Genomic DNA, 19,239 nt, shown 5'->3' on the forward strand with positions numbered 1-19,239 from the left:
GCTTAATGTATTTATAATCTAATTCTCCTGTATTCTGGAACCATCACAGTGGGCCATTCTTTTCATGTGATTCTATTTTTTTTTTATAGTGAGCTATATTAGGAAAGATTTTTTTTCATCGTTGGTGTCCATGTACTCTGAATTTTAGAAAAGTCTTGGAAAGCAGACTTACATTTGCATATTACAAATATCTCAGGAATTTCATTGATCTTGGTACAAAATTTATATTAATTTCCCTACTTTATATTTTTACAGAACATACTTATTTTAAAATCAGACTGTCTCACATACATGGTATTTTGATTTCTCACAAGTATATTTTTTAATCCAAAGTCTCATATATAAGCAGATTATCTTGTTACTTCCATGTACATATGAGTGGAGTCTCGATTTTCCCTGTTCCAGCTTTATTCAGTGGTTTTGCTTAAAATTCCCTATCTTAAGATCCCCATGTATGGAGATTACAATGTTATTTCCTAACTGTTAAGGTGTATATCTGTGTATTGGGACTCAACATCCATACTAAGACAATAGCTCACTATCCTACAACTTCGTTTCTGCCACCTGGGAATTTCCCTTTCTTTTTTTGAGTTTCCCATGTAAACTTATTTTGTGATAATTCATCCAGCATTTCTAGATATGTAAAGGGAAGTTCTTGTTAGTTCAGTGTGTAGGTTGCCACCTATTCATTCTTTGACCTATTGCAATTTGGTTTCCACTGCCACCACTGCACTGAAATTATTTCACAGTTCTTAATTTCTGTGACTTCATGCTCTCTTCTCTGTTATTTGACATTATTGACCCTGAGATCTTTGAATTTTTTATCCTGTTTTTTCTTGAATTCTGTAAAACCTCTCTTGTTTCTTTGACTCAGTTTAGAAACTCCATCAGTCTTTTTTACCTGCTCCTTTTACTTTTTTTTTTTTTTGAGGTACACAGGCTTCTCACTGTTGTGGCCTCTCCCATTGCGGAGCACAGGCTCAGGATGCGCAGGCTCAGTGGCCATGGCTCACGGGCCAGGTGCTCCGTGGCATGTGGGATCCTCCCAGACTGGGGCATGAACCTGTGTCCCCTGCATTGGCAGGAGGACTCTCAACCACTGCACCACCAGGGAAGCCCTCCTTTTCCTTTTTAAAAAGAAATTTTAATAGAAATATTTAAAACATGTATAAAAAATAATACAATGGGGCCCGGAGGAAGATGGCAGAGCAGAAGGATGTGCTCTCACTCCCTTTTGTGAGAGCACTAGGATCACAACTAGCTGCTGGACAATCATCAACAGGAGGGCACTGGAACTCACCGAAAAAGATACCCCACGTCCAAGGACAAAGGAGAAGCCACAGTGAGATGGTAGGAGGGGTGCAAACACAGTAAAATCAAGTCCAATAACTGCTGGATGGGTGACTCACAGACTGGAGAACACTTATACCAGAGAAGTTCACCCACTGGAGTGATGGATCTGAGCCCCACGTCAGGCTTCCCAACCTGGGGGTCTGGCAAAGGGAGGAGGAATTCTTAGAGAATCAGACTTTGAAGCCTACTGGGATTTGATTGCAGGATTTTGACAGAACTGGGGGAAACAGAGACTCCACTTTTGGAGGGCACACACAAAGATGTGTGCTCATTGGGACTCAGCGGAAGGAGCAGTGACCCCAAGGAAGACTGAACCAGACCTTCCTGCTAGTGTTGGAGGGTCTCCTGCGGAGACGGGGGGCAGCTGTGGATCACCAAGGGACAAGGACACTGGAAGAAGAAGTTCTGGGAAGTACTCCTTGGTGTGAGCCCTCCCAGAGTCCACCATTAGCCCCACCAAAGAGCCCAGGTAGGCTCCAGTGTTGGGTTGCCACAGGCCATACAACCAACAGGGACAGAACCCAGCCCCCCCATCAGCAGTCAAGTGGATTAAAGTTTTACTGAGCTCTGTCCACCAGAGCAACAGTCAGCTCTACCCACCACCAGTCCCTCCCATTAGGAAACTTGCATAAGCCTCTTAGATAGCCTCATCCACCAGAGGGCAGAGAGCAGAAACAAGAAGAACAGCCAGTGGAACAAAACCGACATTCACAGAAAGATAGACAAGATGAAAAGGCAGAGGGCTATGTACCAGATGAAGGAACAAGATAAAACCCCAGAAAAACAACTAAATGAAGTGCAGATAGGCAACCTCCCAGAAAAAGAATTCAGTATAATGATAGTGAAGATGATCCAGGACCTCGGAAAAAGAATGGAGGCAAAGATCGAGAAGATGCAAGAAATGATTAACAAAAACCTAAAAGAATTAAAGAACAAACAAACAGAGATGAACAATACAGTAACTGAAATGAAAACTACACTAGAAGGAATCAATAGCAGAATAACTGAGGCAGAACGGATAAGTGACCTGGAAGACAGAATGGGGGAATTCACTGCTGTGGAACGGAATAAAGAAAAAGAATGAAGAGAAATGAAGACAGCCTAAGAGACCTCTGGGACAACTTTAAATGCAACAACATTTACATTATAAGGGTCCCAGAAGGAGAAGAGAGAAAGGACCCAAGAAAATATTTGAAGACATTATAGTCGAAAATTTCCCTAACATGGGAAAGGAAATAGCCACCCAAGTCCAGGAAGTGCAGCAAGTCCCATACAGGATAAACCCAAGGAGAAACACGCTGAGACACATAGTAATCAAATTGGCAAAAATTAAAGACAAAGAAAAGTTATTGAAAGCAGCAAGGGAAAAATGACAAATAACATACAAGGGAACTCTCATAAGGTTAACAGCTGATTTCTCAGCAGAAACTCTACACGCCAGAAGGGAGTGGCATGATAAAATTAAAGTGATGAAAGGGAAGAACCTACAGCCAAAATTACTCTACCCGGCAAGGATCATATTCAGATTCGATGGAGAAATCAAAAGCTTTACAGACAAGCAAAACTAAGAGAATTCAGCACCACCAAACCAGCTCAACAACAAATGCTAAAGGAACTTCTCTAAGTGGGAAACAAGAGAAGAACAGGACCTACAAAAACAAACCCAAAACAATTAAGAAAATGGTCATAGGAACATACATATCAATAAATACCCTAAACGTGAATGGATTAAATGCTCCAAACAAAAGACACAGGCTTGCTGAATGGATACAAAAACAAGACCCATATATATGCTGTCTAGAAGAGACCCACTTCAGACCTAGGGACACATTCAGACTGAAAGTGAGGGGATGGAAAAAGATATTCCATGCAAATGGAAATCAAAAGAAAGCTGCAGTAGCAATTCTCATATCAGATAAAATAGATTTTAAAATAAAGAATGTTACAAGGGACAAGGAAGGATACTACACGATGACCAGGGGATCAATCGAAGAAGAAGATATAACAATTATAAATATATATGCACCCAACATAGGAGCACCTCAATACATAAGGCAACTGATAACAGCTATAAAAGAAGAAATTGACAGTAACACAGTAATAGTGGGGAACTTCAAACCTCACTTACACCAATGGACAGACCATCCAAAACGAAAATAAATAAAGAAAGAGAAGCTTTAAATGACACAACAGACTAGATCAATTTAATTGATATTTATAGGACATTCCATCCTAAAACAGGAGATTACACTTTCTTCTCAAGTGTTCATGGAACATTCTCCAGGATAGATCACATCTTGGGTCACAAATCAGGCCTCAGTAAATTAAAGAAAATTAAAATCATATCAAGCATCTTTTCTGACCACAATGCTATGAGATTAGAAATGAATTACAGGGAAAAAAACGTAAAAATCACATTTACATGGAGGCTAAACAATACATTACTAAGTATCCAAGAGATCACGGAACAAATCAAATAGGAAATCAAAAAATACCTAGAGACAAATGACAATGAAAACACGATGATCCAAAACTTATGGGATGCAGACAAAGTAGTTCTAAGAGAGAAGTTTATAGCTATACAAGCCTACATCAAGAAACAAGAAAAATCTCAAATAACCAATCTAACCTTACACCTAAAGGAACTAGAGAAAGAAGGACAACAACAACAACAACAAAAGCCCAAAGTTAGCTGAGGGAAAGAAATCATAAAGATCAGAGAAGAAATAAATGAAATAGAAAAAAAGAAAACAATAGCAAAGATCAATAAAACTAAAAGCTGGTTCTTTGAGAAGATAAACAAAGTTGATAAGCCATTAGCCAGACTCATCAAGAAAAAGAGGGAGAGGACTCAGATCAATAAAATTAGAAATGAAAAAGGAGAAGTTAAAACAGACACTGTAGAAATACAAAGCATCCTAAGAGATAACTACAAGCAACTGTATGCCAATAAAATGGACAACCTGGAAGAAATGGACAAATTCTTAGAAAGGTATAACTTTCCAAGACTGAACCAGGAAGAAATAGAAAACATGAACAGACCAATCACAAGTAACGAAATTGAAAGTGTGATTAAAAATCTTCCCACAAACATAAGTCCAGGATGAGATGGCTTCACAAGTGAATTCTATCAAACATTTAGAGAAGAGCCAACACCCATCCTTTTCAAACTCTTCCAAAATCTTGCAGAGGAAGGAACACTCCCAAACTCATTTGAGGTCAACTTCTCCCTGATACCCAAACCACACAAAGATACTACAAAAAAAGAGAGTTACAGACCAATATCACTGATGAAAATAGATGCAAAAATCCTCAACAAAATACTAACAAACAGAATCCAACAACACATTAAAAGGATCATGCACAATGACTAAGTGGGATTTATCCCAGGGATGCAAGGATTCTTCAATATATGCAAATCAATCAATGTGATACACCATATTAACAAATTGAAGAATAAAAACCATATGATCATCACAATAGATGGAGAAAATCTTTTGACAAAATTCAACACACATTTATGATAAAAACTCTCAAGAAAGTAGGCATAGAGGGAACCTACATCAACATAATAGAGGCTATATATGACAAACCAACAGCAAACATCATTCTAAATGGTGAAAAACTGGAAGCATTTCCTCTAAGATCAGGAACAAGACAAGGATGTCCACTCTCACCACCATTATTCAACATAGTTTTGGAAGTCCTAGCCACAGCAATCAGAGAAGAAAAAGAAATAAAAGGAATAGAATTAGGAAAAGAAGAAGGTAAACTGTCACTGTTTGCAGATGACATGATGCTATACATAGAGAATCCTAAAGATGCCACCAGAAAACTACTAGAGCTAATCAATGAATTTGGTAAAGTAGCAGGATACAAAATTAATGCACAGAAATCTCTTGCATTCCTATACACTAATGATGAAAAATATGAAAGGAAACACTCCCATTTACCATTGCAACAAAAAGAATAAAATATCTAGGAATAAACCTATCTAGGGAGACAAAAGGCCTGTATGAAGAAAACTATAAGACACTGATGAAAGAAATTAAAGGTGACACAGATAGATAGAGAGATATACCATGTTCTTGAATTGGAAGAATCAACATTGTGAAAATGACTATACTACCCAAAGCAATCTACAGATTCAATGCAATCCCTATCAAACTACCACTGGCATTTTTCACAGAACTACAACAAAAAATTTCACAATTTGTATGGAAACACAAAAGACCCCGAATAGCCAAAGCAAACTTGAGAAAGAAAAACAGAGCTGGAGGAATCAGGCTCCCTGACTTCAGACTATACTACAAAGCTACAGTAATCAAGACAGTATGGTACTGGCACAAAACCAGAAGGATAGATCAATGGAACAGGATAGAAAGCCTAGAGATAAACCCACACACATTTGGTCACCTTATCTTTGATAGAGGAGACAAGAATATACAGTGGAGAAAAGACAGCCTCTTCAATAAGTGGTGCTGGGGAAACTTGACAGCTACATGTAAAAGAATGAAATTAGAACACGCCCTAACACCATACACAAAAATAAACTCTAAATGGATTAAAGACCTAAATGCAAGGTCAGACAGTATCATACTCTTAGATGAAAACATAGGCAGGACACTATGACATAAATCACAGCAAGATCCTTTTTGACCCACCTCCTAGAGAAATGGAAATAAAACCAAAAATAAACAAATGGGACCTAATGAAACTTAAAAGCTTTTGCACAGCAAAGGAAACCATAAACAAGACGAAAAGACAACCCTCAGAATGGGAGAAAATATTTGCCAATGAATCAATGGACAAATGATTAATTTCCAAAAATATATAAACAGTTTATGCAGCTCAATATTGAAAAAGCAAACAACCCAATCCAAAAATGGGCAGAAGACCTAAACAGACATTTCTCCAAAGAAGACAAACAGATGGCCAAGAAGCACATGAAAAGCTGCTCAACATCACTAATTATTAGAGAAATGCAAATCAAAACTACAATAAGGTATCACCTCACACCAGTTAGAATGGGCATGATCAGAAAATCTACAAACAACAAATGCTGGAGAGGGTGTGGAGAAAAGGGAACCCTCTTGCACTGTTGGTGAGAATGTAAATTGATATAGCCACTATGGAGAACAGTATGTAGGTTCCTTAAAAATCTAAAAATATAATTGCCATATGATCCAGCAATCCCACTACTGGGCATATACCCAGAGAAACCATAATTTAAAAAGACACATGCACCCCAAAGTTCATTGCAGCACTATTTACAATAGCCAGGTCATGGAAGCAACCTAAATGCCCATCGACAGATGAATGGATAAAGAAGATGTGGTACATATATACAATGGAATATTACTCAGCCATAAAACAGAATGAAATTGGGTCATTTGTTGAGACGTGGATGGATCTAGAGACTTTCATACAGAGTGAAGTAAGTCAGAAATAGAAAAACAAATATTGTATGTTAATGCATATATGTGGAACCTAGAAAAATGTTACAGGTGAACTGGTCTTCATGGCAGAAATTGAGACACAGGTGTAGAGAATAAACATATGGTCACCAAGCGGGGAAAGCTGCGGGGTGGTGGTGGTGGTGGTGTGATGAATTGGGAAATTGGGATTGATGTGTACACACTGATGTGTGTAAAATGGATGACTAATTAGAACCTGCTTTATAAATATATATATATATATATATATATATATATATATATATATATATAATTGAAGTCATCCAAAAAAAATGTAAAAAATAATACAATGAACACCAGGATACTCAATATTGAGCTTAAGCCATAGAATGTTACCAAAACATTTGAAACACCCTTTGTTCTCTTTTCAGTGTCCTCTCCCTTATTTTCTCCCAGAGGGGTTCGCTACTATAAATTGTATGCATTATTGCCATACATTTCTTTATATTTTTTTACATATATGCATCTATGAATAATATATAGTATTTTGTGCTTTTAAGATTTCTGTAAATTATTATACTGTACATGTGCTGCAACTTGTTTGCTAAACATTATATTTTTGAATTTCATCCATATTGATATCTGTAGTTCTAATATATTAATTTTCACTGCTAGATAATACAGTGTTTTATGAATATGTCACAATTTATTTAGAGTTGATCATAGTGGCCTTAGTCTTGTGTTGTTTTTAGCTTACATATGCCTATTTAAGTGGACTTATGGGTAATATTTAGTTTTAAATAAATTCAACTTCACAAAATGGAAAAGTATCTTAACAACATTCTTGTGAAAAAAATCTTAGAGTTAACACAATACCAATAATGTAAGCTTAAATGAACAAACAAAACATTGCAGAGCTTATAATTATATTCCTAGTAAAGACTTTTTGTCAGCTAAAAAACAATGTAAAAATATATAGTAATATATATAAACAATATTAAGCATATGAAAACAATCAAATATGAAAAGAAGTCAGGTTTAAATTTTCTACATTATAAAGAAGAGTATTTTAAATATGGTTTACATCTGCTGTTATAAACAAAGAACTTGACTTATGTGTTTATTGTCTTCAGATAGTAGTATAATAGCATATAGTGCTAATGATTACCACGCCATTTAAAAACTAAGCATGCAGAAAATTTAAAATGGTAATAATAATTATAATCATAATAACAATATTTTATATCATTAAATAATATCATTTTTCTCATTCTTTTTAATTTCTGTTTTTGTCAGTTTTAAGGAACATAATATTTAGTAGTGTAGATCATGAATAATTTAGAAATAAATGTACATATTTATTAAGGAAACATGCTCAATTTTTTTTCTGATAAGTGTGATAATCCACCTTGGACAGCAGAAAGCAGGCAGGACATGGCAGACATCTTTGCTACTAGTAGGAGAAGGAGTCTACCATTTATAGGGGTATTGATGTCAGATTGACTCATCAGTTACCAGGGAAACCAGCAGCTGTGTCAGGCAGCAAGCACGTAGTCAGTTACTAATTAAGCCCTATGACTAAGAGGATTGGATAGTCTTGTGAGTGAAGCAGGGACTGGTCAAGCAGGGAATGTACAGAGAGCAAGAGAACAACCATCTTGAATGACCTGATCATACAATTTTATTTCTTCAGGTGTTGCTCTTTAATCCAACTTCTCATGGTCTGCCATGTGAACACTTTTCTTTCAAGACTCAGCTCAAATTCTGCCTTTTCTTTGAAGGCTTTGAGTTACATAGAGTTAAGTGCTATATTAGTATTATTGTTTCCATGTTACAAGCACTTAATGGAGAACATTTAATGTGTTTATTCCCTTTTTGTTCCTACTATTGGTTTGGAATTTATATCTTTGTATTTTGTTTCTTTTTACTCATTACCATTAAATGTTTAACATGCATACCTCACTTAATACGGTGTAATATTAACCAGTATTTCTACTCTCTTGAAAAATACATGGTGCTTAGACTGCTTTAACTTAGAACCTTTGTCTCATTTCTTCCATGTCATGCCCAGATTTTAGTTCCTCTTTGTTTTTATATCCTTTCAAGTTAGTCATTACGATTTCTGCTCTTGTTTTAGGCAGACATTGTTTCTTCAGATTTATCTACATGTGCTTCTTTCTTTACTCATTGTTTATTCTTTTTGTTTGTCTGAATATATATTTGCCCTCATTCTTGAATATTGGCTTAGTTAGATATAAAATTCTAGGTTAGTATTTATTTTCCTTAGCACTTAAGGTTATTATCCCTCTGTCTTCTGGATTCCATTCTTGCTGTTCAGAAGTCTGCTATCATTCTAGTTGACAATCCTTTGAGGTTAATATGTCTTTCCTCATTAGTTGCTTTTAAGATCTCTTTGTTTTTGATTTTATTTAACTTCACTATGATTTTTCCCCCTCCCCTCCATAGTAAATGCTGATTGAAACTTGACATTCATCCTCAATATGAAGATAACCTTCTTAACAAATTCTGGAAACTTGTCTTTATTATACTTTATCCAACACTTCCATGAATTTTGTAGGGGGAGATATTTGAAGTTATATAATCTGCTTTATGGCCAGAAACTTAACTGATCTGTATAACATCATATTATACTGCAAATTTTGTTTAAACATTTCTCTTCTGCTAGACTATGAGTTCCTTTAATGTGGGGAGGAGATAGTACTTCTTTTTGCATTCCTGGCACCTATTGTAGTACCAGAAGCATAGTAAGGTTCAATTAGTGTTAATTTAAGTGACATTTATTGGGGGAATTTAAAGCAAAGTAGTGCTTTTATCTGAATTATCTGAGTGTTTACAAGTCAAAGCAGGCTTGCTTTCTTGTTTGTTACTTGGGCCATTTCACTAATCATACATTTTATTTTGGCTATTAAGACTTTGTTTGAATTCCTTTTCTTCCCTATTTTCATCTCAATGTAACAAAATTGTTACCTGATTATAAGTAGAATTGATAGTTCCATCTCTATTTAATGATATATTTCAGCCTCATAGAGCAACCAAAACTTGTTATAAAACTTAATTGGCAAATAGCATCTTCATTTATTTTAGAAAGCAAAATGAGCGCAAAATTTATCTTTAAAACAAATGAAGATCGATTTTACAAGCTTCTTCTCATACCATTTGGTAGTTATTATCATACACTAGCCTCTTCTTTAAAATTCTGGTGCTCCATGTATATATACAGGTATTTCTGATAACTAGAAAAACTCATATTAGTATTTATTAGAAACAATACTTCCCCCTGCCAATGTGTTTGGAAGTCTATTACATCAAATGCCATTTGTTGAAACCAATGTCTAATGACCTCTATTTATGATTCCATTAGCTGCTAAATGGAAATTATTCTTTGAAGTGAAAATAAGGAAATAAAATTCATGCATAGTAGCAGCTGATTCAGTACTGAATCAGGGTTTTAACACATTTACAAAATCCATAAAGTTCTTCTAAATGGCTATATTTTCTAGAGCTCTAATAGAAAATTATATGATATAGATCTCTCTTTCATCATGTCAGTTAAGGATACATTATTTTCCAGGTGCTTTTCTCTATTTTCATCAAAATATGATATTTAATTTGAACTTCCATATGGGTGAGCAATTAAGAAACTGGCATTTGAATAGATCAATTTTTCTTATATATATATTTTTTTACATCTTTATTGGAGTATAATTGCTTTACAATGGTGTGTTAGTTTCTGCTTTATAACAAAGTGAATCAGTTATACATATACATATGTTCCCATATCTCTTCCCTCTTGTGTCTCCCTCCCTCCCACCCTCCCTATCCTACCCCTCCAGGCAGTCACAAAGCACCGAGCTGATCTCCCTGTGCTATGAGGCTGCTTCCCACTAGCTATCTACCTTACGTTTGGTAGTGTATATATGTCCATGCCTCTCTCTCGCTTTGTCACAGCTTACCCTTCCCCCTCCCCATATCCTCAAGTCCATTCTCTAGTAGGTCTGTGTCTTTATTCCTGTCTTACCCCTAGGTTCTTCATGACATTTTTTTCTTAAATTCCATATATATGTGTTAGCATACGGTATTTGTCTTTCTCTTTCTGACTTACTTCACTCTGTATGACAGACTCTAGGTCTATCCACCTCATTACAAATATTTGTAAAAAGAAAGGAAATTGAATTTTTCTTATATTAAAGTTAAATCAGGTTACTTTATTTTCTTCAGAGGAAGAGTGAGAGAGTTGATGTGCGAGAACAGACATCATTTGTGAATTAACAAAATCTGACTGGATCTATATTCTTAGCAGCAGAACTCATATAGAAGACACACTGCAACTGTAACTTTGGTCAAAACAATCACCTGTAATCTGTTTACAGAAAGACAAGAATGACAATGACATAGCCTTCGAAAAAATTATGTGATGGCTGTAGAATACAAGTTTAATCCAAAAGTATTTACTAAGCTCTTTTTATATGTCCAACATATTGTTAGCAGCATGGGAAGACATAAAGTGGTTATTTCTCTGAAAGAGATTAAAGTTTCATTAGGAACGGAAAGAAATGTTAAAGCATGCATGTATGTATCAACTTAAGAGGAAATGTATATGATATCCCCTATGAAATTTCAGTGGATGATCATATTGAAGTGAGCTCATGCAGCTGGGAAAGGCTTCTTGGAAGAGGTAGTGATGTTAGCATGGCGTGAGATATCAAGAATGAGAAGGAGCTTAGTGCATTGAGTGCACAATTTGTGGAATTGTGTGGGTGAAGAAAAAACCTTTATGAATTGTAGAAATAGGATTGTCACTAGAAGTGGCAGTCAGGGCAGATTGTAGATGACTTTAAATGACAAAATATGGAGTCAGAATGTAGTTAGTAGTCAATGGTAAGCTGTTGAGGGTTTCTTTGAGGTTTTACTACATGATATTGTTAGGATTCCTTTGTTAAAACTCCTCATCTCAATCTCACAAAACAAAATTCTTTATTTCTTAACCCTCTCTCTTTCACTTACCACTGCAATACACTAAACAGGGAAGTTTTGAGCAGAGGGATGGGGCTTGAGCAGAGAAAGAAGTTGAACCCAGGGCACTGGTAAGAGGGGACAGGTCTAGATAATGCAGACCAGACCAGTCAGGTTCTTGGAGATCTAGTGAGCTGCAAGTGACAAGCACATGAAAGCAGGGATCTAGAAAGAGAAGGGAAGAAAATTATACCACCTACTTCCCATCAAGGGAAAATAATTTGGAATTTTTAGTATGAGTCCAGAGAATTGCAGTGCTTTCTTTATCTCAAAGAAAAGATCATCTTCCTTGTGGCACTTTGCCTCTCAGCTCCTTTATAATTTACATGAGTTATTCTTTTCTTTATTGTGGTAAAAAGACTTAACATGAGATCTATCATCTTAATGAATTTTAAGCATATACAGTACTGTTAACTATAGGCACTATATTGTACAGCAGATCTCTAGAACTTGTTCATCTTGTATAATTGAAACTTTATGCCCATTGAACAACCCTCCCTATAGCCTCCTGCTCCCAGGCTGTGGAAACCACCATTCTGTTTGTTTCTGTGACTTTACAAATTTTACCTCACATAAGTGGAATCATACAGTATTTGTCCTTCTGTGACTGGCTTATTTCAGTTGCATAATGCCCTCCAGTTTCATCCATGTTGTTGCATATAGCAGGATTTCCTTACTTATTTAATTTATTTTGTTTTGGGCTGCATTGGGTCTTTGTCACTGCATGGGCTTTCTCTAGTTGCAGTGAGTGGGGGCTACCCTTCCTTGCGGTGTGTGGGCTTCTCATTGAGGTGGCTTCTCTTGTTGTGGAGCATGGGCTCTAGGTGCGCGGGCTTCAGTAGTTGTGGCTTGCAGGCTCTAGAGCGCAAGCTCAGTAATTTTGGCACACAGGCTTTGTTGCTCTGTGGCATGTGGGATCTTCCCAGACCAGGGCTAGAACCCATGTCCCCTGCATTGGCAGGCGGATTCTTAACCACTGCGCCACCAGGGAAGTCCCAGGATTTCCTTTTATTAAACTGAATAATATTCCATTTTATGTATATTCCACATTTTTTGATCCATTCATCTGCCAATGGACACTTAGATTGTTTTCATATCATAGCTATTGTGAATAATGCTGCTATATCACTTCGACATGCTGATTTCATTTCCTCCAGATATATACCCAGAAGTGGGATTGCTGGGTCATATGGTAATTGTATTTTTAATTTATTGAGGATCTTCCATACTATTTTCCATAATGCTTGTACCAACTTACATTCCCACCTATCGTGTGCAAGGGTTCCCTTTTATCCACACCCTCATCAACACCTGTTAAAAGATTATCTTTTTGATAACAGCCATCCTAACAGTTGTGAAGTGATATCTCATTATGCTTTTGATTTCCATTTCCCTGATGGTTAGTGGTGTTGAGTATCTTTTCATGCACCTATTGGCCATTTGTATATTTTCTTTGGAGAAATGCCTATTCAAGACGTTTGCTATTGAGTTGTTGGGGTTCATTGTATATTTTGGAGGTTATCCCCTTTTCAAATATAAGGATTGCAAATATCGTCTACCAAACCATAGATTGCCTCATCATTTTGTCGATTGTTTCCTTTGCTGGTCAGTATAACACATCTTTACATAAAATTTATTTTTTGAACATCCCAGGAAACACTGAGCACAACCTCTGACATTTAGCATAATATTAGGAGGCCTTAGCCATGTCACCTCCAATTTGTAGAAAGTTAATGAAAAGTTAGGATGCAGATAGACTGTGAGTAAATTCTTAAATATAAATGAGATACATTGATCGGTTAAGATATATATCCCTTCAGAATTTGGCATCATATGTTACAGTATATTGCTATAGTGTAACTTTGGAAACAGGTAATTGGTCTAATACATTTTAACAACAATAATCTCTGCATAATCATTAACTATGTGATTTTCCATTAGGAGTACAGGGCATAGGATTGGATATAACACTGGTTCCCAGAGCCTACTGTGAAAAGTTGAGGAAAGGGAATTAAGCATTTTTGTAAATTTTACTGCCACACAAATGAAAAAGCAATCTAGTTCCAGAGTAGGAAGCTCAACATACTTGTCACTCCATAATAGGGTCTGAAAGAATAGTTTCTGATATTTTCTTACTATTAAAGGATCTTCCTTGTAATGTACGCCCGTAGCCTGGACCCTAAAGGAAGTGTAAAAGCAAGCATCCAGCACTTTTCCTTTTTTATCTCTACTACATTATACTAATTCCTCTCTCCTTCCCTGACTTTACCCCCTCTTTTCAGTCTTTTCACCTTTCTTTCTCCCTCCTTATTCTAATCCCCACTCTCTTTATTCTCTCCTACTGCTTGCTATTCACTCTGGAAATACTTTACACATTTATCTTAACCTTTATGAAGGTAAAGGTGAAGACAAATAATCCCAATGAATCCTAAGAGCTAAAGAATTGCTTTTCAAGCAGAAAAGCACTGCTGTGATTTCCTTATAGATGGTTGTCTATGCCTGATCTAGAAGTCCTAGCATATAAAGAAATAAAATTTACTATTCAGTATAGAAAACTCAGATTGCTCAAACTTACCTTTAACATGATTTTTTAAATGACTAAATCATCCACTGAGTAAATCCTCTCTTACTTCTGCCTCTTCTCGAAATCTCATGCCCACTGTTTTCTAACATGCCCACTTTTTCTGGTAGGCCACAGACACAAAGGCATTGGCTTTATTCTTTCAGCTTCTGAGAATGACTTTGTAAAACACCTCAAAAGGGTTAAAATTATAGTATCTGAAATCTGCCTGTAACAATGTTGCCTGATATGGTCTTTGGTTACTTTATTCACCTCTAATTTAATAGAATGTAGCTATTATATTTTGCAGATAGTCTTCATAGTACCTATAAAATAATATCAGAACATATGCTCTGAGAAAATTTGCTCATGTGAGGGGAAATAAAGTAGGTGGAAAAGTTTCCAGGCATGGTCACCCAGAGTAAAATGTCTACAGCCAGATTTATAGAAATTCAGAAGTCAGTAGATAAACACTAAAGCTGTGATAATAATTTATTTTTTACAGAGGAAAAGAATGGCAATAACAGTTTTATTTTTCCCCAGAGCACTTTACAATACATTCTTTTTCTGTATCAAAACCCAGTGAGGGAGATTGTTATAAATGCTTAAAATGCTTTTTCAAGCAGCAAAGGCCCTTCTTATATCCTAAAACTTGAACTGAAAACTCTCAGGGGGTTTTGTCAAAGTTATATGAAACTAAATTAATATGAATAGGAAGTGAGCAGTGTTCTCAAATCTCACTGATCCAACTCACATAGTTATAAATCTTGAGATTGAGTATCTAAGAAGAAGCTCCAGAAAAACTCTCCTATTTTTTAATCAAAAAAAGAAATGCATTATAGAGACTTTTTCTAACATGGACATTTCTAAGAAAATATTTACTCCTATGTGTGGAGATAAAGGTGGCAACCTGCAGGGCCTGCTTCTCTTTCTCTGACCTCAGCTTGGTTCGATGCCTTTAGAGACCTGTCAGGAATTAGCCTCCAGAGTACTTCCTGAAATTTTAGTGAGTTTACCTGAAATAATCATTCTGCACACCATGTGTGGTGCTTTATGGAAATATAAATGTTAAAAATGAATTTGATTTTCAATTTGTGAACTTTTCTCTAGAGCCCTTTTATCTTCGGGTTCCAAGGCACTGAAGATATTGTCTAGGGGAAACAAACACCTATGCTGCTACTTATCATACATAATAATATTGCTTAATTTTTTAAAAATCTGACTCTCTGAGCTATCAACTAGTGACTATGTGTGTACAGTTATTGTTCATCAGAAATTCTTGTCGGGTAAATGAATGGTAATGGTGACACAGGACTGTTTCTGGGGCTAATCTAATTCTACCATTCATTCATTTGTTTATTCAGCACCTACCATGAGCCAAGCCCCATGTTAAGCATTGGAGATGAAGCAGTGAACAAGTCATTTTCAATATCTTGTGGTTCTTGTAGTTTATTGGAGGCTACAGGCAGTAAATATGTGATTACAATAATGTATGATGAATGTAATGCTAGGGGAATGACAGGGTGCTATGGGAGCATACAATCAAAGGGTTAATCAAATCAAATACTCTTAACCTAGTCTAGAGTAAATAAATATATCCCTGAGGAAGGGATGTTTAAGATAAAACCCAAAGATAAAAAGAAGCTAGTTAAATGAAGAAGGGTCTGGAAAAACATTTCAGGTAGCAAGAAGAATGCGTGTAAAAATCTCCAGGCAAGAGAGAACATGACATGCTCTAGGAACTGAAATCTATCATATATGGCTGTAGTGTGTATTGTGATATAAAGAATTTCAATAGGTAGTTAGAGGCTAGATTATGCAGGAAAATGGGAAGTTTGGGCTTTTTCCTACCACTAGCTGCTTTTGTGGTTGTCATCTCTCTGACAAGAGTATGTATGCTTAATGACTTTGCAGCTACTTTTTATGAGGGCTGTACGGGGGCTTTTGGACAGTGATCAACTCTAATGATCATCTTGAGTAATATTTGGCTAACTTCATTTTTTAGACCTGATTTCCTTTTAAAAGAGGATTTGATAACCAGGTTATTAATTGCTATATATAAAGTAAACTTCAAACCTTGGAGATCTTTAGTAAAATTTACTTATTCATCTTCCAATCTCAAAATTAATATTTCTGTCTGTATTAACATACCTTAACAGAGTGCTTATGGCATGTGCACACAATATTTAAAATCTTTTACTTCTGACATTTGCCTATAATTTGGCCATTCTATTATGTGTAAATGATAAAAACCCTAAATATTCTGTATGAGGTAATTAGTCACCAGTCGGTGAGAATACAGTTATTATTCTTTTAGCTGAACATTGTCTTGGTAAATTGAAGACTGGTTACTTATATTGCACCAGTCTTAAAAGTAAAGGGGTAATTAACACACAAAAATCAGTTGTATTTCTATACATTAGCAACAAACAATCTAAAAAGGAAATTAGTAAAAAAAAAAATTCCATTTGCAATAGCATCAAAAAGAATCAAAAAGGGGCTTCCCTGGTGGTGAAGTGGTTGAGAGTCCACCTGCCAATGCAGGGGACTTGGGTTCGTGCCCCAGTCCGGGAAGATCCCACATGCCGTGGAGCGGCTGGGCCCGTGAGCCATGGCCGCTGAGCCTGCATGTCTGGAGCCTGTGCTCTGCAACGGGAGAGGCCACAACAGTGAGAGGCCCGCATACCGCAAAAAGAAAAAAAAAGAATTAAAAAGAATAAAATATTTTAGAATAAATTTAACCAAACAGGTGCAAGGTGTGCACACTAAAAACTACAAAATATTTCTGAAAGGAATTTTAAAAGACCAAGACAAATGGAAAGATATTCTATGTTCATGGCTTTATAAACTTAATATTGTTAATATGGCAATACTATTCAAAGGGATTTACAGATTTAATGCAATTCCTGTCAAAATCCCAACAGCACATTTTGCAGGAATTGAAAAGCCAGTCTTAAAATTCACATGGAATTGCAAGTGACCCTGAATAGCCGAAGCAATCTCTATAAAGAACAAAGTTGAAAGATACACGCTTCCTCATTTCAAAACTTACTACAGATACAGTACAGTAATTTACAGTACTGTAAAGATACAGTAATTAAAACACTGTGGCACTGGCATAAGGATAGACATATAGATGAACAGAATAGACTTGAGAGTACAGAAATAAACCCATACATCTATGGTTAATTGATTTTTAACAGGAGTGGGAAAAAATACCAACTTGAACTAACAGTGCTGTGACAACTGGATACCCTTATGCACAAGAATAAAGTTGGATCCCTACCTAATGTACATATAAAAAAATAGTTCAAAATGGATAAAAGACACAAATATACAATTCCTAGAAGAAAATGTAGGGGTAAATTTTCATGACCTTGGATTTGGCACTGGATTCTTAGATAAGACACCAAAAGCACAAGCAACAAAAGAAAAAATATAGACAAATTGGATTTCATCAAAATTATAAACTTTTTCTGCCTCAGAGGACAGTACCAAGAAAGTGAAAAGACAACCTACAGAATGGGAGAAAATATATACAAATCATATATCTAATAAGAGTCTAGCATCCATAATATATAAAGAACTCTTAAAACTCAATAACAAAAGACAACACAATTAAAAAGTGGACAAAGAAGTTGAATAGAAATTTGCCCATAGAAGGTATACAAATTGGCAACAAGCACATGAAAATAATATTAGTCATTAAGGAAATGCATATCAAAAACTTGATGAGACACCAGTTCATACCCACTATGATGGCAATAATAATAATTTTAAAACTGGAAAGTAAGAGTCATTGGATAGGATGTGGAAAAAATAGCACCCTCATACATAGCTGTAAATGTAAAATGTAAAATGGTACAGCCACATTGGAAAACAGTTTGACAGTTCCTCAAAAAGTTAAACATAGAATTATCATGTGCCCCAGCAGTTCCACTCTTAGTAATAACCTCCAAGATTTGAAAACAGGTAATCAAACATATACATGAATATTCCTAGTGAGCTTTTAAAATAGCTGAAAGGTGGAAACAACTAAAATGTCCATCCAAATAAACAAAAAAAAAACCTGATGTCAGGACAGAATAAACTCACAGCAAAAGCTTTGTATTTTCTCCCTGAATATGGCTTGTGTTTCCATTCTCTTAACAACTTATTTCTTACAGTAAAGGTTTATAATTTAAGGAAGTCCAATTTATCATTTTTTCCCAGTTAAGGATTTTTGCCTTTGTATTGTATATAAGAAAATATTTTCCTAACACAAGGTAAAAAATATTTCCACCTGTTTTCTTTCCTAGAACAGTTATTGTTTGAGGTTTTACTTTTAGATCTATGATACACTTTGAGTAAATTTTTATATATGGTGCAAGGTATAACTCAAGGTTTACTTTTGGTATGTGGACGTCAGATTGTTCTAGTTCCATTTGCTAAATTCTGCCAAATTTTGATAACCTCTATTTTCAGTAGGACCTTGTTGTTTATCCATTCTATATATAATAGTTTGCATCTGCTAATCCCAAACTCCCAATCCGTCCCTCCCCTACCCCCACTCCCTTGGCAACCACAAGTGTGTTCTCCATATCTGTGAATCTGTTTGCGTTTCATAGATAAGTTCATTTACATCATATTTTAGATTCCACATATAAGTGATATATGGTATTTGTCTTTCTCTTTCTGACTTACTTCACTTACTATGAAAATCTCCAGGTCTGTCCATGTTGCTGCAAATGGCATTATTTCATTCTTGGGTTTTTTTTTTTAAACATATTTATTGGAGTATAATTGCTTTACAATGCTGTGTTAGTTTCTGCTTTATAACAGAGTGAATCAGTTATACACATACAAATGTCCCCATATCTCTTCCCTCTTTCATCT

The sequence above is a fragment of the Stenella coeruleoalba genome (assembly GCF_951394435.1).
Source record: "Stenella coeruleoalba genome assembly, chromosome: X".
NCBI classification, from domain to species: Eukaryota; Metazoa; Chordata; class Mammalia; order Artiodactyla; family Delphinidae; genus Stenella; species Stenella coeruleoalba.